At 47.4% G+C, this 20,819-nt stretch overlaps 9 non-coding genes and 2 pseudogenes across 9 annotated transcripts; all 11 read left to right on the forward strand.

The window, feature by feature from the left end:
• Positions 1-684: 684 nt before the first annotated feature.
• LOC121640874 lies at positions 685-802 on the forward strand. Its single transcript, XR_006010605.1, has one exon. It is a non-coding gene; the product is annotated as a U5 spliceosomal RNA (small nuclear RNA).
• Positions 803-1,114: 312 nt separating this feature from the next.
• On the forward strand, positions 1,115-1,307 carry LOC121640851. Its single transcript, XR_006010589.1, has one exon. It is a non-coding gene; the product is annotated as a U2 spliceosomal RNA (small nuclear RNA).
• A 1,025-nt stretch (positions 1,308-2,332) lies between these two features.
• LOC121640875 lies at positions 2,333-2,450 on the forward strand. The gene has a single exon (XR_006010606.1). It is a non-coding gene; the product is annotated as a U5 spliceosomal RNA (small nuclear RNA).
• Positions 2,451-2,762: 312 nt separating this feature from the next.
• On the forward strand, positions 2,763-2,955 carry LOC121640852. The gene has a single exon (XR_006010590.1). It is a non-coding gene; the product is annotated as a U2 spliceosomal RNA (small nuclear RNA).
• Positions 2,956-3,980: 1,025 nt separating this feature from the next.
• On the forward strand, positions 3,981-4,098 carry LOC121640876. The gene has a single exon (XR_006010607.1). It is a non-coding gene; the product is annotated as a U5 spliceosomal RNA (small nuclear RNA).
• A 312-nt stretch (positions 4,099-4,410) lies between these two features.
• On the forward strand, positions 4,411-4,603 carry LOC121640853. The gene has a single exon (XR_006010591.1). It is a non-coding gene; the product is annotated as a U2 spliceosomal RNA (small nuclear RNA).
• Positions 4,604-5,628: 1,025 nt separating this feature from the next.
• LOC121640877 lies at positions 5,629-5,746 on the forward strand. The gene has a single exon (XR_006010608.1). It is a non-coding gene; the product is annotated as a U5 spliceosomal RNA (small nuclear RNA).
• A 5,929-nt stretch (positions 5,747-11,675) lies between these two features.
• Positions 11,676-11,852, forward strand: LOC121640856 (annotated as a pseudogene).
• A 1,030-nt stretch (positions 11,853-12,882) lies between these two features.
• Positions 12,883-13,000, forward strand: LOC121640878. Its single transcript, XR_006010609.1, has one exon. It is a non-coding gene; the product is annotated as a U5 spliceosomal RNA (small nuclear RNA).
• Positions 13,001-18,948: 5,948 nt separating this feature from the next.
• LOC121640857 lies at positions 18,949-19,125 on the forward strand (annotated as a pseudogene).
• A 1,025-nt stretch (positions 19,126-20,150) lies between these two features.
• Positions 20,151-20,268, forward strand: LOC121640879. Its single transcript, XR_006010610.1, has one exon. It is a non-coding gene; the product is annotated as a U5 spliceosomal RNA (small nuclear RNA).
• Positions 20,269-20,819: the final 551 nt, after the last annotated feature.

Raw genomic sequence — 20,819 nt, forward strand, 5'->3', positions numbered from 1 at the left:
AAACGGAGAGCTGGCTTTTTTCAGCACTGGACTGTGTTGCGCTGGGACTGATGGAGGCATGAGGATGTTTGGTCTGTAGGTGTCTTCATATTGTTGTGGTATTTTTGCCAAAGTCAAGTGTTGAATGCAGTGCATACATTTAACCCTATTTCTTCTCAAGGACATCCAAGTGATTCCAAGCAGCTGACCTGGGACGCTTTCTGCTTCCTCCCATTTACAGACAATCTTACATGCTGACCACAGTCCCATTAAGCGCTGGGGAATAGTGAGAGTTAAACCAAAGTTGGGAGAAACACCAAGTTGCTTTGGAGAGGCCGAAAGAAACCCAGGTTGACAATTAACCGACTGTTGAAAACCAAACTAGAAGAAAAAAATAAATCAATAAATCAAAGCTGATGGGGATCAGAGGCGAGTGCAAACCAACTGTCGAGAAGGCCCCCACTGGTCGTGACGGCCCTCTGCAGCTGCAGACCCGGGCATCCTCCAGACACGCGGAAATTAAGAGGCAAAGCGCAGACCTGGTGCCACTGGCCCGCTGTAGCCATGGTGTAAGCCCTGCCTCCATTGTTCCAGAGCAACCGGGAGAAGCACACTTTCTTCTCTCAAACAGCCAAGCCCTGACCCGTAACAAACGCGACTGGACTGACTAGGCTGCGGGGCCCGCTTCTGCACCTGCAGGCTAGTTTGCTCCGCTTTCTCTTCATAACGCATAAGTCTTTCGCCTTTTACTAAAGACTTCCGTGGAGAGTGTGGCTAATGAGTCAATCCTATTTTTGGCAGGCTTTGCCTCTGGCTCAAGCCTTTTCTTCTTGTTCAAAGTAAGGGCTGTTTAGCTACAAAGCCTCTCGTGGGATGTACACCCCCTCCCACCCCTCACTATCTCGTCGCCAAACTTTTGATATCCAGAGCGGTCGTGTCCAAATCTCTTGCGCAAGGGTCGCTGGCTGCGGAGTCCAGCAGACAGCAAGCCTTAACCCCCGTATTTAGGAGCGCTCGCTGCATTGCCTGGATGGGCGGAGGTGCAAATTTGCCACTCCCAGTGGCAACACGGGGCACCAACACAGGTGTGCTACGTGCCCACAAAAGGCAGTGTGGTGCCAGACAGTTGAGGGCTATCGCTTCTCGGCCTTTTGGCTAAGATCAAGTGTAGTATCTGTTCTTATCAGTTTAATATCTGATATGTCCTCCATGTGAGGGCTACATATTAAATGGATTTTTAGGGAATGGGAGTCTGAAAGAGGAGCTCGCTCCGTTCACTCCATGCATCGACCTGGCGTTGCAGTGTCGCCAGGAGCGGTGCGCTCTCTTCAAAATTGTTGCAGAGTTGCAAACACGCTGCGTGGGGGGCGAGACGCTTTCGCACAGCTTGGGTTGCCAAACAGGCAGCCGCCTAGCCTAGCCTAGCATCAGGTTGCGCCAGGCGCTCGGCTGCCGTGAGTTAGCGATGGCAGAAATGCAACATTTGGGAGATGGAATCGTTGGGAACAATTGTTCCAGGAAACAAATCCATCTTTTGGGAACGTTTAGAACACATTACCACGGTGACATCTGGTTGCCCAAAAAATGTTATTTGGACACGTGGATCTCAACACAGCAAAACGATTCCTAGAGTATTTCTCATTCTTAATACGGTTGATGTACATACCATAAACGGAGAGCTGGCTTTTTTCAGCACTGGACTGTGTTGCGCTGGGACTGATGGAGGCATGAGGATGTTTGGTCTGTAGGTGTCTTCGTATTGTTGTGGTATTTTTGCCAAAGTCAAGTGTTTAATGCAGTGCATACATTTAACCCTATTTCTTCTCAAGGACATCCAAGTGATTCCAAGCAGCTGACCTGGGACGCTTTCTGCTTCCTCCCACTTACAGACAATCTTACATGCTGACCACAGTCCCATTAAGCGCTGGGGAATAGTGAGAGTTAAACCAAAGTTGGGAGAAACACCAAGTTGCTTTGGAGAGGCCGAAAGAAACCCAGGTTGACAATTAACCGACTGTTGAAAACCAAACTAGAAGAAAAAAATAAATCAATAAATCAAAGCTGATGGGGATCAGAGGCGAGTGCAAACCAACTGTCGAGAAGGCCCCCACTGGTCGTGACGGCCCTCTGCAGCTGCAGACCCGGGCATCCTCCAGACACGCGGAAATTAAGAGGCAAAGCGCAGACCTGGTGCCACTGGCCCGCTGTAGCCATGGTGTAAGCCCTGCCTCCATTGTTCCAGAGCAACCGGGAGAAGCACACTTTCTTCTCTCAAACAGCCAAGCCCTGACCCGTAACAAACGCGACTGGACTGACTAGGCTGCGGGGCCCGCTTCTGCACCTGCAGGCTAGTTTGCTCCGCTTTCTCTTCATAACGCATAAGTCTTTCGCCTTTTACTAAAGACTTCCGTGGAGAGTGTGGCTAATGAGTCAATCCTATTTTTGGCAGGCTTTGCCTCTGGCTCAAGCCTTTTCTTCTTGTTCAAAGTAAGGGCTGTTTAGCTACAAAGCCTCTCGTGGGATGTACACCCCCTCCCACCCCTCACTATCTCGTCGCCAAACTTTTGATATCCAGAGCGGTCGTGTCCAAATCTCTTGCGCAAGGGTCGCTGGCTGCGGAGTGCAGCAGACAGCAAGCCTTAACCCCCGTATTTAGGAGCGCTCGCTGCATTGCCTGGATGGGCGGAGGTGCAAATTTGCCACTCCCAGTGGCAACACCGGGCACCAACACAAGTGCGCTACGTGCCCACAAAAGGCAGTGTGGTGCCAGACAGTTGAGGGCTATCGCTTCTCGGCCTTTTGGCTAAGATCAAGTGTAGTATCTGTTCTTATCAGTTTAATATCTGATATGTCCTCCATGTGAGGGCTACATATTAAATGGATTTTTAGGGAATGGGAGTCTGAAAGAGGAGCTCGCTCCGTTCACTCCATGCATCGACCTGGCGTTGCAGTGTCGCCAGGAGCGGTGCGCTCTCTTCAAAATTGTTGCAGAGTTGCAAACACGCTGCGTGGGGGGCGAGACGCTTTCGCAGAGCTTGGGTTGCCAAACAGGCAGCCGCCTAGCCTAGCCTAGCATCAGGTTGCGCCAGGCGCTCGGCTGCCGTGAGTTAGCGATGGCAGAAATGCAACATTTGGGAGATGGAATCGTTGGGAACAATTGTTCCAGGAAACAAATCCATCTTTTGGGAACGTTTAGAACACATTACCACGGTGACATCTGGTTGCCCAAAAAATGTTATTTGGACACGTGGATCTCAACACAGCAAAACGATTCCTAGAGTATTTCTCATTCTTAATACGGTTGATGTACATACCATAAACGGAGAGCTGGCTTTTTTCAGCACTGGACTGTGTTGCGCTGGGACTGATGGAGGCATGAGGATGTTTGGTCTGTAGGTGTCTTCATATTGTTGTGGTATTTTTGCCAAAGTCAAGTGTTGAATGCAGTGCATACATTTAACCCTATTTCTTCTCAAGGACATCCAAGTGATTCCAAGCAGCTGACCTGGGACGCTTTCTGCTTCCTCCCATTTACAGACAATCTTACATGCTGACCACAGTCCCATTAAGCGCTGGGGAATAGTGAGAGTTAAACCAAAGTTGGGAGAAACACCAAGTTGCTTTGGAGAGGCCGAAAGAAACCCAGGTTGACAATTAACCGACTGTTGAAAACCAAACTAGAAGAAAAAAATAAATCAATAAATCAAAGCTGATGGGGATCAGAGGCGAGTGCAAACCAACTGTCGAGAAGGCCCCCACTGGTCGTGACGGCCCTCTGCAGCTGCAGACCCGGGCATCCTCCAGACACGCGGAAATTAAGAGGCAAAGCGCAGACCTGGTGCCACTGGCCCGCTGTAGCCATGGTGTAAGCCCTGCCTCCATTGTTCCAGAGCAACCGGGAGAAGCACACTTTCTTCTCTCAAACAGCCAAGCCCTGACCCGTAACAAACGCGACTGGACTGACTAGGCTGCGGGGCCCGCTTCTGCACCTGCAGGCTAGTTTGCTCCGCTTTCTCTTCATAACGCATAAGTCTTTCGCCTTTTACTAAAGACTTCCGTGGAGAGTGTGGCTAATGAGTCAATCCTATTTTTGGCAGGCTTTGCCTCTGGCTCAAGCCTTTTCTTCTTGTTCAAAGTAAGGGCTGTTTAGCTACAAAGCCTCTCGTGGGATGTACACCCCCTCCCACCCCTCGCTATCTCGTCGCCAAACTTTTGATATCCAGAGCGGTCGTGTCCAAATCTCTTGCGCAAGGGTCGCTGGCTGCGGAGTGCAGCAGACAGCAAGCCTTAACCCCCGTATTTAGGAGCGCTCGCTGCATTGCCTGGATGGGCGGAGGTGCAAATTTGCCACTCCCAGTGGCAACACCGGGCACCAACACAAGTGCGCTACGTGCCCACAAAAGGCAGTGTGGTGCCAGACAGTTGAGGGCTATCGCTTCTCGGCCTTTTGGCTAAGATCAAGTGTAGTATCTGTTCTTATCAGTTTAATATCTGATATGTCCTCCATGTGAGGGCTACATATTAAATGGATTTTTAGGGAATGGGAGTCTGAAAGAGGAGCTCGCTCCGTTCACTCCATGCATCGACCTGGCGTTGCAGTGTCGCCAGGAGCGGTGCGCTCTCTTCAAAATTGTTGCAGAGTTGCAAACACGCTGCGTGGGGGGCGAGACGCTTTCGCAGAGCTTGGGTTGCCAAACAGGCAGCCGCCTAGCCTAGCCTAGCATCAGGTTGCGCCAGGCGCTCGGCTGCCGTGAGTTAGCGATGGCAGAAATGCAACATTTGGGAGATGGAATCGTTGGGAACAATTGTTCCAGGAAACAAATCCATCTTTTGGGAACGTTTAGAACACATTACCACGGTGACATCTGGTTGCCCAAAAAATGTTATTTGGACACGTGGATCTCAACACAGCAAAACGATTCCTAGAGTATTTCTCATTCTTAATACGGTTGATGTACATACCATAAACGGAGAGCTGGCTTTTTTCAGCACTGGACTGTGTTGCGCTGGGACTGATGGAGGCATGAGGATGTTTGGTCTGTAGGTGTCTTCATATTGTTGTGGTATTTTTGCCAAAGTCAAGTGTTGAATGCAGTGCATACATTTAACCCTATTTCTTCTCAAGGACATCCAAGTGATTCCAAGCAGCTGACCTGGGACGCTTTCTGCTTCCTCCCATTTACAGACAATCTTACATGCTGACCACAGTCCCATTAAGCGCTGGGGAATAGTGAGAGTTAAACCAAAGTTGGGAGAAACACCAAGTTGCTTTGGAGAGGCCGAAAGAAACCCAGGTTGACAATTAAGCGACTGTTGAAAACCAAACTAGAAGAAAAAGATAAATCAATAAATCAAAGCTGATGGGGATCAGAGGCGAGTGCAAACCAACTGTCGAGAAGGCCCCCACTGGTCGTGACGGCCCTCTGCAGCTGCAGACCCGGGCATCCTCCAGACACGCGGAAATTAAGAGGCAAAGCGCAGACCTGGTGCCACTGGCCCGCTGTAGCCATGGTGTAAGCCCTGCCTCCATTGTTCCAGAGCAACCGGGAGAAGCACACTTTCTTCTCTCAAACAGCCAAGCCCTGACCCGTAACAAACGCGACTGGACTGACTAGGCTGCGGGGCCCGCTTCTGCACCTGCAGGCTAGTTTGCTCCGCTTTCTCTTCATAACGCATAAGTCTTTCGCCTTTTACTAAAGACTTCCGTGGAGAGTGTGGCTAATGAGTCAATCCTATTTTTGGCAGGCTTTGCCTCTGGCTCAAGCCTTTTCTTCTTGTTCAAAGTAAGGGCTGTTTAGCTACAAAGCCTCTCGTGGGATGTACACCCCCTCCCACCCCTCGCTATCTCGTCGCCAAACTTTTGATATCCAGAGCGGTCGTGTCCAAATCTCTTGCGCAAGGGTCGCTGGCTGCGGAGTGCAGCAGACAGCAAGCCTTAACCCCCGTATTTAGGAGCGCTCGCTGCATTGCCTGGATGGGCGGAGGTGCAAATTTGCCACTCCCAGTGGCAACACCGGGCACCAACACAAGTGCGCTACGTGCCCACAAAAGGCAGTGTGGTGCCAGACAGTTGAGGGCTATCGCTTCTCGGCCTTTTGGCTAAGACTGCGATCGCCTCCTTGGGTGGTGAAATTTTAGCCTTGTGGCTATATGTTTTGCCAGAACTTTGGAGGATATCTCGGTGCTGAAACCTTTGTTTTGAATGATTGCAGCTCATAAATAGTTGTAAGTAATTTAAAACTGTGTGTTTTCAGCAGCTATATCTCTTCTTTTGGTGTAATTGTGCACATAATTTTGTATTAACGCCTTTTTTTTTAGGAAAACGGAAGGTAAGTTTCTTTTAAGTTTTTCTTTGAGCACTTCTTTTTGTGTGTGTGTGTTTCACTTCTTTTTTTTGAGTTTGTGGTGCCTCCACCATGTCGGCTAACTTTGCCGGCATGAGGAGGCACCACAGCGTGCGCTTCCTTTTCAAACAAGAAGAGGGTAAATCTTATGAGATGTCTAGGCTAGACTTTTCCAGAAAGTTTATACAGAAAGAGTTAAACTTTCTTCCAAAAGATTTAAATTGTATACTGACTTTACCATCCAGCAAAGGTTTTGACGTAAGTTTTGTTTCTGCGGCTATGTTGACCGAATTTTGGATTAGGATTGAGAATGTGAAGACCCAATTCTCTGCATTTAACGTGGAGAAACTAACCGACAATAGCTATAAAACAGTTATCGTCAAAATGTTCAATGAAACGGTAAATGCAGACGATATATGTATATGGTTGGGAAGATTTTGCACTGTTAAAGGCCAGGCTATTAAGGTAAGAGACGTGGATGGCATCTGGAATTGCGCCTGGAGGGTCCCCATTCAACAATGGCAGGACCCCCAGGGATTCCAGGGCCTGAAACACTTGCCAAATATGATAGTGCTGGGTGAGAACAGAGGCTACATTCACTACCAGGGGCAGCCCAAGCTCTGCCGCAAGTGTGGCGAACACGGGCACCTGGTAGAGGCATGTGAGGTAACGTTTTGTGGAAAGTGCAGAGAAGTGGGACATACCTTTGAGGAATGTACGAATGGCAGAGCTTGTAATCTCTGTGGAGACAGAAATCACCTCTTCAGAGATTGCCCTAAATCCTTTGCTAATAAACTGAAAATGGACAAAATGGTTAAAAGACAAAATGAAAGACAGCTGGAGCCCGTTAGACAGCTAATTGAAGAGCCTGGTTTAAAAATTTCAAATCTCCCGCCAACAGAGGGGATTGGAGAACAGTCTTCAGATGAGGTGGGAGAGGAGGAGGAGCCTGCAGAAACCCTTTCCACAACCAGCTCAAGTGGAGAGAGTGGAGAGGGGGAAATGCAGGCAAATGGTGGAGCTATTATGGAGTGTGAGATGGAAGAAGCACAAGATAATAGTGATGAAGCCCTTCCTCCAGAGGGTCAGCAAAATAAGAGGCCGGTGTCAGAGTTGTCTTCGGACTCTCCTATTGTAATGGAGAAGAGGGGAAGGACAGGTATCTCTTCAGATAGTTCGTCTGCGGGGGATACCAGAGTCTTCCCCCCTGACTCTCCAAACGAGGTCTCTTTTTTAACACTAGCTCTACAATCAACCCCGAAAAACAATAAAATGGACTACGCCTTACAACAGAGACCCACACCAAGGTTTCGAAGGGGGGGTGGAGCTGAAACCACTTCCCTCCCAACTGAGGAGGTGAAAGAGGAGCTCCGCTCACAGGAGATTACTTAGAGAACTGTATTGGCAACGTAGAATGGTTACTTCTGTCTCTCTCTGTAAACAAAACTCCCCAAATGGCATACCTTTTCCATATTCTATTAATGACTCTCACCCTCTCAACATTAAACGTGAGGAGTGTAAAGTCAGAACTGAGAGCACAAATGGTCTTATCGTGTCTACAGTCCTATAACTCCGACGTGATTTTGTTACAAGAGTGTGGCTTACCCTTCCAGAAACATTATAAGAGGATGGAGCAGAAATGGCCATATCCCTCTATCTGGAGTGGATCAAATGAGAATAAAAACGACGGTGTGGCCATTTTAATAAAAAACCCTAGGATAATGGTGAAGGGAAGCACTGTGGTGAGAGATGGTCGGGCACTTTTAGCGTATTTGACTTTTATGGGACAGACTTTTAAGCTCTTAAATATTTATGGTTTTAACGACAAAAATGACAGGTATGACCTTCTGGAGGAGCTGCAGCCCCACATGCTGGGGAGGGCACCACTGGTTTTCGGGGGGGACTTAAACTGCATTCTAAGCCATAAGGATAGAAGAGGGGCGGGGGAGGGTTTGAAAGTAGACAAATCATCAGTTTTAATACAAAATATATGTAAGGACTTTAAATTGACTGACTGCTTTAGAAAAATGCATCCCAGAGAGGAGGGCTTCACCTGGTACAGTGGTGACGGCACCAAAGCCTCTCGTATAGACTACCTTTTTACACGTGACTGCCAGATAAGTGATGCTAGATTAACACCTATCTTTTTTTCAGATCACCACATGCTATCCTGCACGCTGTCACTAACTTCGGGTGTGACTTATGGAAGTGGTCTGTGGAAACTGAACTGCTCCCTGTTGGAGGACCAAACCACCGTCGACCAGTACAGGGAGCAGTATCAGGACTGGCAGACCCTTCAGGACCTATACAACACACGTGCACAGTGGTGGGAGATGGTGAAGGAAAGGACCCAGACTTTTTTTAAAAAAAAAGTAAAAAAAAGAAAGCGAAGGAACAAAATTGCATGATGGGGCTGCAAAGACGATTACAACGATATTTTAAACTAGTGGAACTGGGGATAAATTTCAATGAAGAAATAAAAGATTTAAAGCGTGAAATGAAAACCATAGCAGAAATAAGGGCCAGGGGTATTATCCTAAGAAGCCGAGAGCGTGAACTCGAAGAAGGTGAAAAATGCACCAGGTACTTCTTCAAAAGGATTATCAATAAGGATGGAGGTTTTGTAAAGTTAAAGAAAGAAAATGGAGAAAGTGCAAATAATACACAAGAACTGCTGGAAACTGTTGAAAGATATTACCGAAACTTATACAAAGAAAAAAGTGTTCACAAGGAAATAATAAATGAGGTACTGGAATACATAGAAAAGACAATAACAAAGACTGCGGCCTTGGAACAAGATTTTACAGCTTTTGAGCTCGGGAAATGTTTAGCAACGTTTAAGAAAGGGAAGGCCCCTGGGCTCGATGGGCTCCCTTTGGAATTTTATTTGACCTTTTGGGACATTTTAGCACCAGATTTGCTTGTTGTTTTTAAAGAATTTGAAACTCTTAGCCGACTTCCGGACAGTTTTAGAGTAGGGATAGTGACGCTTCTTCACAAAGACAAAGACAGGACTGACCTAAAAAATTGGAGACCAATCACACTTTTAAACGTAGACTGCAAACTTTTTAGCAAGCTTTTAACAACACGAATGACCATGGTTTTAAGAGACGTGATTCACCCGGATCAAGCCTGCGCCGTTCCTGGGAGGAAGATCACCGACAGCCTCATACTGATCCGAGATACCATCTGTTATGCGAGAGACAGAAACATTCGGTTAGTAGTCCTAAATTTAGATTTCGAGAAGGCTTTTGATCGGGTCTCGCACCAGTATCTGTTCCAGGTACTGCAAAAGATGGGGTTTCCAGCTAGATTTGTGGACTGGGTGGGACTGCTCTATCGTGACATTAGCAGTAGATTTGTGGTTAACGGTTTTCTTACAAAAGCAGTGGATTTAAACTGCGGTGTCCGTCAGGGTTGTCCGTTATCTGCCCTCCTGTATGTTGCCTGTATAGAACCCTTGGCAGAAGGCTTGAGAAGGGACCAAAGAATCCAAGGTGTGGGAGTCCCTGGGAGTGGAGGAATGACCAATAAGGTAATATTATATATGGACGATGTAAATATACTATGTACCGATATGTCATCAATAAATAGGACTTTAGACGTAACGGACTGGTTCGGGCAAGCTTCAGGCTCAAAACTGAACAGAGAAAAAACTCGTGTGCAGTTTTACGGACCATGGAATCCAATAGAGACCCAGGGACTCCCACTGACAGTGACCCAGACAGAACAAAAAATACTTGGTATTAAGTTTGACAAAGAGGGGGGTGGGGAGAAAAACTGGACGGATGTATTAGGGAAAGTTAGGAAAAGACTGGGTTACTGGGGACTGAGAGGACTGACGATAGAAGGGAAGGTTTTAATCATAAAAGCAGTGATTTTACCTTTGCTTTTATCGATCAGTGCTGTTTTTATTCCATCAAGGAGAGTGTTTTTAGAACTGGATCAAGCCATTTTTCACTTCTTGTGGGGCTCAAAGTGCGAGAAACTAAGGAGGGAGGAAATGAAAAAGCCAAAAGAAAAGGGTGGCAAAGGAGTCCCAGACCTGAAATTGTTTCTTGGGTGTAGATATGTTGCAATTCATCTTAGTCAGGCCACGGATCCCTCCAGAAACCCCAAGTCGGCAGCAATGACGGGGTTCTGGATGGGATCCTACTTAAGAAGGCTGAAAATAATACCGGTGAATCTCAAAGTACCCGTGTCTTTTAACTTACCACCCATGTATGCTTTTATACAAAAGTTTTTAAAGGATTTTACATTGGAGGGGGAGGATGTGCATGTTCTTACTAATCATCGTGCTATGGTTTCTTGTGTGCAGGAGCGGGAACCGGTGTGTCTAGTGCGCGGTCTCACCCTTGGTGAGGCTTCTACCGTTTGGCGCAACGTGGGCCATCCCGCCCTTCCAAACAGACTCCGGGACCTGTCGTGGATGGTGGCTCATGGGATCCTCCCGGTCAGGGCCGTCATGCACTCCCGGGGCATGTCAGCGACCGCAACCTGTCCCCGACCTGGTTGTGGCGCGCCAGAGTCGGTGAGACATTTGCTCTGGGAGTGCACTGCTGCTGTAGACCTGTGGGCAACAGCCGGCTCCCTGCAATTCCCGAACTTACCAGCAAGGGAGGTCCTTTCAGCACAGCTGGTGCTGTACGGGGTGGGCCACCAAGGAAAAGGTTAGCATAAGGAGGACGTATGCTAAACAGTGGCCCACCCTGGCTGCCATAAAAGACGCCATGTGGACCTCCAGGAACTTGCTGGTAAGGAGGCACAGGCAGATCCCCCCAGCAGCTGTGATTCCGGATGGCAGCAGAAACGATAAAAGAAATAACATCTGCAGGCAGCAGGCCTAGGACGCAGCTGCGAAGAAGCATCGCCTGTGCCTCTTCGGACGAGGGAGCCGGAGCCACACGAGGAAGGTCGAGGCAGCAGCGGCCTGGCCCTCCGGGTGTGGATGGAGGGAAGGAGCAGGAAGGGGGGGATCCCCCCTGAGCACAAGACAGGAGGCCCGAGAGACCAAATGTTTGGAGGGGTGGGGAGGCCCCGTTTGTAGGTACAAGGGCCCCCCCCGCTCCTGCAGATAAGAGCGATGGAGAACCTGATTTCTGGGGGCTGCACCCCTCCCCTTCTTTTTTTTATCCTTTGAAACTATGTTTTAAAAGTTTAAAGTAGCACTGTTCTTTTACCAGTTTTAACGTATGTGCACTGTATATTGCTTTTATCTGTATAGCTGTTTTTTTAACCTTTTAATTAGGTTTTACAGATCAAGAATGGATTTTCCTAGTAATATACAGGCAATGCGTGAAATGGGTAAAATAATGTGTGAAGTAAATGTAAATGTTGAAACAATGTGAAAATAAAGCCTTACGAAAGAAAAAAATCTGTTCTTATCAGTTTAATATCTGATATGTCCTCCATGTGAGGGCTACATATTAAATGGATTTTTAGGGAATGGGAGTCTGAAAGAGGAGCTCGCTCCGTTCACTCCATGCATCGACCTGGCGTTGCAGTGTCGCCAGGAGCGGTGCGCTCTCTTCAAAATTGTTGCAGAGTTGCAAACACGCTGCGTGGGGGGCGAGACGCTTTCGCAGAGCTTGGGTTGCCAAACAGGCAGCCGCCTAGCCTAGCCTAGCCTAGCATCAGGTTGCGCCAGGCGCTCGGCTGCCGTGAGTTAGCGATGGCAGAAATGCAACATTTGGGAGATGGAATCGTTGGGAACAATTGTTCCAGGAAACAAATCCATCTTTTGGGAACGTTTAGAACACATTACCACGGTGACATCTGGTTGCCCAAAAAATGTTATTTGGACACGTGGATCTCAACACAGCAAAACGATTCCTAGAGTATTTCTCATTCTTAATACGGTTGATGTACATACCATAAACGGAGAGCTGGCTTTTTTCAGCACTGGACTGTGTTGCGCTGGGACTGATGGAGGCATGAGGATGTTTGGTCTGTAGGTGTCTTCATATTGTTGTGGTATTTTTGCCAAAGTCAAGTGTTGAATGCAGTGCATACATTTAACCCTATTTCTTCTCAAGGACATCCAAGTGATTCCAAGCAGCTGACCTGGGACGCTTTCTGCTTCCTCCCATTTACAGACAATCTTACATGCTGACCACAGTCCCATTAAGCGCTGGGGAATAGTGAGAGTTAAACCAAAGTTGGGAGAAACACCAAGTTGCTTTGGAGAGGCCGAAAGAAACCCAGGTTGACAATTAAGCGACTGTTGAAAACCAAACTAGAAGAAAAAGATAAATCAATAAATCAAAGCTGATGGGGATCAGAGGCGAGTGCAAACCAACTGTCGAGAAGGCCCCCACTGGTCGTGACGGCCCTCTGCAGCTGCAGACCCGGGCATCCTCCAGACACGCGGAAATTAAGAGGCAAAGCGCAGACCTGGTGCCACTGGCCCGCTGTAGCCATGGTGTAAGCCCTGCCTCCATTGTTCCAGAGCAACCGGGAGAAGCACACTTTCTTCTCTCAAACAGCCAAGCCCTGACCCGTAACAAACGCGACTGGACTGACTAGGCTGCGGGGCCCGCTTCTGCACCTGCAGGCTAGTTTGCTCCGCTTTCTCTTCATAACGCATAAGTCTTTCGCCTTTTACTAAAGACTTCCGTGGAGAGTGTGGCTAATGAGTCAATCCTATTTTTGGCAGGCTTTGCCTCTGGCTCAAGCCTTTTCTTCTTGTTCAAAGTAAGGGCTGTTTAGCTACAAAGCCTCTCGTGGGATGTACACCCCCTCCCACCCCTCAGCTATCTCGTCGCCAAACTTTTGATATCCAGAGCGGTCGTGTCCAAATCTCTTGCGCAAGGGTCGCTGGCTGCGGAGTGCAGCAGACAGCAAGCCTTAACCCCCGTATTTAGGAGCGCTCGCTGCATTGCCTGGATGGGCGGAGGTGCAAATTTGCCACTCCCAGTGGCAACACCGGGCACCAACACAAGTGCGCTACGTGCCCACAAAAGGCAGTGTGGTGCCAGACAGTTGAGGGCTATCGCTTCTCGGCCTTTTGGCTAAGACTGCGATCGCCTCCTTGGGTGGTGAAATTTTAGCCTTGTGGCTATATGTTTTGCCAGAACTTTGGAGGATATCTCGGTGCTGAAACCTTTGTTTTGAATGATTGCAGCTCATAAATAGTTGTAAGTAATTTAAAACTGTGTGTTTTCAGCAGCTATATCTCTTCTTTTGGTGTAATTGTGCACATAATTTTGTATTAACGCCTTTTTTTTTAGGAAAACGGAAGGTACGTTTCTTTTAAGTTTTTCTTTGAGCACTTCTTTTTGTGTGTGTGTGTTTCACTTCTTCTTTTTTTTTTTTTTTTTTTTTTTTTTTGAGTTTGTGGTGCCTCCACCATGTCGGCTAACTTTGCCGGCATGAGGAGGCACCACAGCGTGCGCTTCCTTTTCAAACAAGAAGAGGGTAAATCTTATGAGATGTCAAGGCTAGACTTTTCCAGAAAGTTTATACAGAAAGAGTTAAACTTTCTTCCAAAAGATTTAAATTGTATACTGACTTTACCATCCAGCAAAGGTTTTGACGTAAGTTTTGTTTCTGCGGCTATGTTGACCGAATTTTGGATTAGGATTGAGAATGTGAAGACCCAATTCTCTGCATTTAACGTGGAGAAACTAACCGACAATAGCTATAAAACAGTTATCGTCAAAATGTTCAATGAAACGGTAAATGCAGACGATATATGTATATGGTTGGGAAGATTTTGCACTGTCAGAGGCCAGGCTACCAAGGTTAGGGACGCGGACGGCATCTGGAATTGTGCCTGGAGGGTCCCCATACAACAATGGCAAGACCCTCTGGGCTTCCAGGGCCTGAAGCACCTACCAAATATGATAGTGCTGGGCGAAAACAGAGGCTACATTCATTACCAGGGACAGCCCAAGCTCTGCCGCAGGTGTGGTGAGCATGGGCACCTGGTAGAAGCTTGTGATAAAACGTTTTGTGGAAAATGTAGAGAAATTGGGCACACCTTTGAGGAATGTACCAATGGCAGAAAGTGTAATCTCTGTGGGGAAATAAACCATCTCTTCAGGGATTGCCCAAAATCGTTTGCCAACAAACTGAAAAAGGAAAGAAAGGAAAAGAATCAGGATGGAGGACAGCTGGAGCTAGTTGAGCAGCTAATTAAGGAAGCTAGACCCGAAAATTCAAATCTCCCGCCAAGAGAGGAGATTGGTGGACAACCATCAGGTGAGGCGGGAGAGGAGGAGGAGCCTGCAGAAACCCTTTCCACAACCAGCTCAAGTGGAGAGAGTGGAGAGGGGGAAATGCAGGCAAATGGTGGAGCTATTATGGAGTGTGAGATGGAAGAAGCACAAGATAATAGTGATGAAGCCCTTCCTCCAGAGGGTCAGCAAAATAAGAGGCCGGTGTCAGAGTTGTCTTCGGACTCTCCTATTGTAATGGAGAAGAGGGGAAGGACAGGTATCTCTTCAGATAGTTCGTCTGCGGGGGATACCAGAGTCTTCCCCCCTGACTCTCCAAACGAGGTCTCTTTTTTAACACTAGCTCTACAATCAACCCCGAAAAACAATAAAATGGACTACGCCTTACAACAGAGACCCACACCAAGGTTTCGAAGGGGGGGTGGAGCTGAAACCACTTCCCTCCCAACTGAGGAGGTGAAAGAGGAGCTCCGCTCACAGGAGATTACTTAGAGAACTGTATTGGCAACGTAGAATGGTTACTTCTGTCTCTCTCTGTAAACAAAACTCCCCAAATGGCATACCTTTTCCATATTCTATTAATGACTCTCACCCTCTCAACATTAAACGTGAGGAGTGTAAAGTCAGAACTGAGAGCACAAATGGTCTTATCGTGTCTACAGTCCTATAACTCCGACGTGATTTTGTTACAAGAGTGTGGCTTACCCTTCCAGAAACATTATAAGAGGATGGAGCAGAAATGGCCATATCCCTCTATCTGGAGTGGATCAAATGAGAATAAAAACGACGGTGTGGCCATTTTAATAAAAAACCCTAGGATAATGGTGAAGGGAAGCACTGTGGTGAGAGATGGTCGGGCACTTTTAGCGTATTTGACTTTTATGGGACAGACTTTTAAGCTCTTAAATATTTATGGTTTTAACGACAAAAATGACAGGTATGACCTTCTGGAGGAGCTGCAGCCCCACATGCTGGGGAGGGCACCACTGGTTTTCGGGGGGGACTTAAACTGCATTCTAAGCCATAAGGATAGAAGAGGGGCGGGGGAGGGTTTGAAAGTAGACAAATCATCAGTTTTAATACAAAATATATGTAAGGACTTTAAATTGACTGACTGCTTTAGAAAAATGCATCCCAGAGAGGAGGGCTTCACCTGGTACAGTGGTGACGGCACCAAAGCCTCTCGTATAGACTACCTTTTTACACGTGACTGCCAGATAAGTGATGCTAGATTAACACCTATCTTTTTTTCAGATCACCACATGCTATCCTGCACGCTGTCACTAACTTCGGGTGTGACTTATGGAAGTGGTCTGTGGAAACTGAACTGCTCCCTGTTGGAGGACCAAACCACCGTCGACCAGTACAGGGAGCAGTATCAGGACTGGCAGACCCTTCAGGACCTATACAACACACGTGCACAGTGGTGGGAGATGGTGAAGGAAAGGACCCAGACTTTTTTTAAAAAAAATAGTAAAAAAAAGAAAGCGAAGGAACAAAATTGCATGATGGGGCTGCAAAGACGATTACAACGATATTTTAAACTAGTGGAACTGGGGATAAATTTCAATGAAGAAATAAAAGATTTAAAGCGTGAAATGAAAACCATAGCAGAAATAAGGGCCAGGGGTATTATCCTAAGAAGCCGAGAGCGTGAACTCGAAGAAGGTGAAAAATGCACCAGGTACTTCTTCAAAAGGATTATCAATAAGGATGGAGGTTTTGTAAAGTTAAAGAAAGAAAATGGAGAAAGTGCAAATAATACACAAGAACTGCTGGAAACTGTTGAAAGATATTACCGAAACTTATACAAAGAAAAAAGTGTTCACAAGGAAATAATAAATGAGGTACTGGAATACATAGAAAAGACAATAACAAAGACTGCGGCCTTGGAACAAGATTTTACAGCTTTTGAGCTCGGGAAATGTTTAGCAACGTTTAAGAAAGGGAAGGCCCCTGGGCTCGATGGGCTCCCTTTGGAATTTTATTTGACCTTTTGGGACATTTTAGCACCAGATTTGCTTGTTGTTTTTAAAGAATTTGAAACTCTTAGCCGACTTCCGGACAGTTTTAGAGTAGGGATAGTGACGCTTCTACACAAAGACAAAGACAGGACTGACCTAAAAAATTGGAGACCAATCACACTTTTAAACGTAGACTGCAAACTTTTTAGCAAGCTTTTAACAACACGAATGACCATGGTTTTAAGAGACGTGATTCACCCGGATCAAGCCTGTGCCGTTCCTGGGAGGAAGATCACCGACAGCCTCATACTGATCCGAGATACCATCTGTTATGCGAGAGACAGAAACATTCGGTTAGTAGTCCTAAATTTAGATTTCGAGAAGGCTTTTGATCGGGTCTCGCACCAGTATCTGTTCCAGGTACTGCAAAAGATGGGGTTTCCAGCTAGATTTGTGGACTGGGTGGGACTGCTCTATCGTGACATTAGCAGTAGATTTGTGGTTAACGGTTTTCTTACAAAAGCAGTGGATTTAAACTGCGGTGTCCGTCAGGGTTGTCCGTTATCTGCCCTCCTGTATGTTGCCTGTATAGAACCCTTGGCAGAAGGCTTGAGAAGGGACCAAAGAATCCAAGGTGTGGGAGTCCCTGGGAGTGGAGGAATGACCAATAAGGTAATATTATATATGGACGATGTAAATATACTATGTACCGATATGTCATCAATAAATAGGACTTTAGACGTAACGGACTGGTTCGGGCAAGCTTCAGGCTCAAAACTGAACAGAGAAAAAACTCGTGTGCAGTTTTACGGACCATGGAATCCAATAGAGACCCAGGGACTCCCACTGACAGTGACCCAGACAGAACAAAAAATACTTGGTATTAAGTTTGACAAAGAGGGGGGTGGGGAGAAAAACTGGACGGATGTATTAGGGAAAGTTAGGAAAAGACTGGGTTACTGGGGACTGAGAGGACTGACGATAGAAGGGAAGGTTTTAATCATAAAAGCAGTGATTTTACCTTTGCTTTTATCGATCAGTGCTGTTTTTATTCCATCAAGGAGAGTGTTTTTAGAACTGGATCAAGCCATTTTTCACTTCTTGTGGGGCTCAAAGTGCGAGAAACTAAGGAGGGAGGAAATGAAAAAGCCAAAAGAAAAGGGTGGCAAAGGAGTCCCAGACCTGAAATTGTTTCTTGGGTGTAGATATGTTGCAATTCATCTTAGTCAGGCCACGGATCCCTCCAGAAACCCCAAGTCGGCAGCAATGACGGGGTTCTGGATGGGATCCTACTTAAGAAGGCTGAAAATAATACCGGTGAATCTCAAAGTACCCGTGTCTTTTAACTTACCACCCATGTATGCTTTTATACAAAAGTTTTTAAAGGATTTTACATTGGAGGGGGAGGATGTGCATGTTCTTACTAATCATCGTGCTATGGTTTCTTGTGTGCAGGAGCGGGAACCGGTGTGTCTAGTGCGCGGTCTCACCCTTGGTGAGGCTTCTACCGTTTGGCGCAACGTGGGCCATCCCGCCCTTCCAAACAGACTCCGGGACCTGTCGTGGATGGTGGCTCATGGGATCCTCCCGGTCAGGGCCGTCATGCACTCCCGGGGCATGTCAGCGACCGCAACCTGTCCCCGACCTGGTTGTGGCGCGCCAGAGTCGGTGAGACATTTGCTCTGGGAGTGCACTGCTGCTGTAGACCTGTGGGCAACAGCCGGCTCCCTGCAATTCCCGAACTTACCAGCAAGGGAGGTCCTTTCAGCACAGCTGGTGCTGTACGGGGTGGGCCACCAAGGAAAGGTTAGCAAAGAGGAGTATGCTAAACAGTGGCTCACCCTGGCTGCCATAAAAGACGCCATGTGGACCTCCAGGAACTTGCTGGTAAGGAGGCACAGGCAGATCCCCCCAGCAGCTGTGATTCGGATGGCAGCAGAAACGATAAAAGAAATAACATCTGCAGGCAGCAGGCCTAGGACGCAGCTGCGAAGAAGCATCGCCTGTGCCTCTTCGGACGAGGGAGCCGGAGCCACACGAGGAAGGTCGAGGCAGCAGCGGCCTGGCCCTCCGGGTGTGGATGGAGGGAAGGAGCAGGAAGGGGGGGATCCCCCCTGAGCACAAGACAGGAGGCCCGAGAGACCAAATGTTTGGAGGGGTGGGGAGGCCCCGTTTGTAGGTACAAGGGCCCCCCCCGCTCCTGCAGATAAGAGCGATGGAGAACCTGATTTCTGGGGGCTGCACCCCTCCCCTTCTTTTTTTTATCCTTTGAAACTATGTTTTAAAAGTTTAAAGTAGCACTGTTCTTTTACCAGTTTTAACGTATGTGCACTGTATATTGCTTTTATCTGTATAGCTGTTTTTTTAACCTTTTAATTAGGTTTTACAGATCAAGAATGGATTTTCCTAGTAATATACAGGCAATGCGTGAAATGGGTAAAATAATGTGTGAAGTAAATGTAAATGTTGAAACAATGTGAAAATAAAGCCTTACGAAAGAAAAAAATCTGTTCTTATCAGTTTAATATCTGATATGTCCTCCATGTGAGGGCTACATATTAAATGGATTTTTAGGGAATGGGAGTCTGAAAGAGGAGCTCGCTCCGTTCACTCCATGCATCGACCTGGCGTTGCAGTGTCGCCAGGAGCGGTGCGCTCTCTTCAAAATTGTTGCAGAGTTGCAAACACGCTGCGTGGGGGGCGAGACGCTTTCGCACAGCTTGGGTTGCCAAACAGGCAGCCGCCTAGCCTAGCCTAGCATCAGGTTGCGCCAGGTGCTCGGCTGCCGTGAGTTAGCGATGGCAGAAATGCAACATTTGGGAGATGGAATCGTTGGGAACAATTGTTCCAGGAAACAAATCTATCTTTTGGGAACGTTTAGAACACATTACCACGGTGACATCTGGGTGCCCAAAAAATGTTATTTGGACACGTGGATCTCAACACAGCAAAACGATTCCTAGAGTATTTCTCATTCTTAATACGGTTGATGTACATACCATAAACGGAGAGCTGGCTTTTTTCAGCACTGGACTGTGTTGCGCTGGGACTGATGGAGGCATGAGGATGTTTGGTCTGTAGGTGTCTTCATATTGTTGTGGTATTTTTGCCAAAGTCAAGTGTTGAATGCAGTGCATACATTTAACCCTATTTCTTCTCAAGGACATCCAAGTGATTCCAAGCAGCTGACCTGGGACGCTTTCTGCTTCCTCCCATTTACAGACAATCTTACATGCTGACCACAGTCCCATTAAGCGCTGGGGAATAGCGAGAGTTAAACCAAAGTTGGGAGAAACACCAAGTTGCTTTGGAGAGGCCGAAAGAAACCCAGGTTGACAATTAAGCGACTGTTGAAAACCAAACTAGAAGAAAAAAATAAATCAATAAATCAAAGCTGATGGGGATCAGAGGCGAGTGCAAACCAACTGTCGAGAAGGCCCCCACTGGTCGTGACGGCCCTCTGCAGCTGCAGACCCGGGCATCCTCCAGACACGCGGAAATTAAGAGGCAAAGCGCAGACCTGGTGCCACTGGCCCGCTGTAGCCATGGTGTAAGCCCTGCCTCCATTGTTCCAGAGCAACCGGGAGAAGCACACTTTCTTCTCTCAAACAGCCAAGCCCTGACCCGTAACAAACGCGACTGGACTGACTAGGCTGCGGGGCCCGCTTCTGCACCTGCAGGCTAGTTTGCTCCGCTTTCTCTTCATAACGCATAAGTCTTTCGCCTTTTACTAAAGACTTCCGTGGAGAGTGTGGCTAATGAGTCAATCCTATTTTTGGCAGGCTTTGCCTCTGGCTCAAGCCTTTTCTTCTTGTTCAAAGTAAGGGCTGTTTAGCTACAAAGCCTCTCGTGGGATGTACACCCCCTCCCACCCCTCGCTATCTCGTCGCCAAACTTTTGATATCCAGAGCGGTCGTGTCCAAATCTCTTGCGCAAGGGTCGCTGGCTGCGGAGTGCAGCAGACAGCAAGCCTTAACCCCCGTATTTAGGAGCGCTCGCTGCATTGCCTGGATGGGCGGAGGTGCAAATTTGCCACTCCCAGTGGCAACACCGGGCACCAACACAAGTGCGCTACGTGCCCACAAAAGGCAGTGTGGTGCCAGACAGTTGAGGGCTATCGCTTCTCGGCCTTTTGGCTAAGACAGCGGTCGCCTCCCTGGGTGGTGAAATTTTAGCCTTGTGGCTATGTGTTTTGCCAGAACTGAGGAGGATATTTTGGTGCTGAAACCTTTGTTTTAAATTATTGCAGCTCATAAGTAGTTGTAAGCAATTTGAAACTGTGTGTTTTCAGCAGCTATATTTCTGTTTTCTTCTTGTTGTAATGTTGCATTTAATTTTGTATTAACAGCTTCTTT

The sequence above is a fragment of the Melanotaenia boesemani genome, chromosome 5 (assembly GCF_017639745.1).
Source record: "Melanotaenia boesemani isolate fMelBoe1 chromosome 5, fMelBoe1.pri, whole genome shotgun sequence".
In the NCBI taxonomy this organism is placed as follows: domain Eukaryota; kingdom Metazoa; phylum Chordata; class Actinopteri; order Atheriniformes; family Melanotaeniidae; genus Melanotaenia; species Melanotaenia boesemani.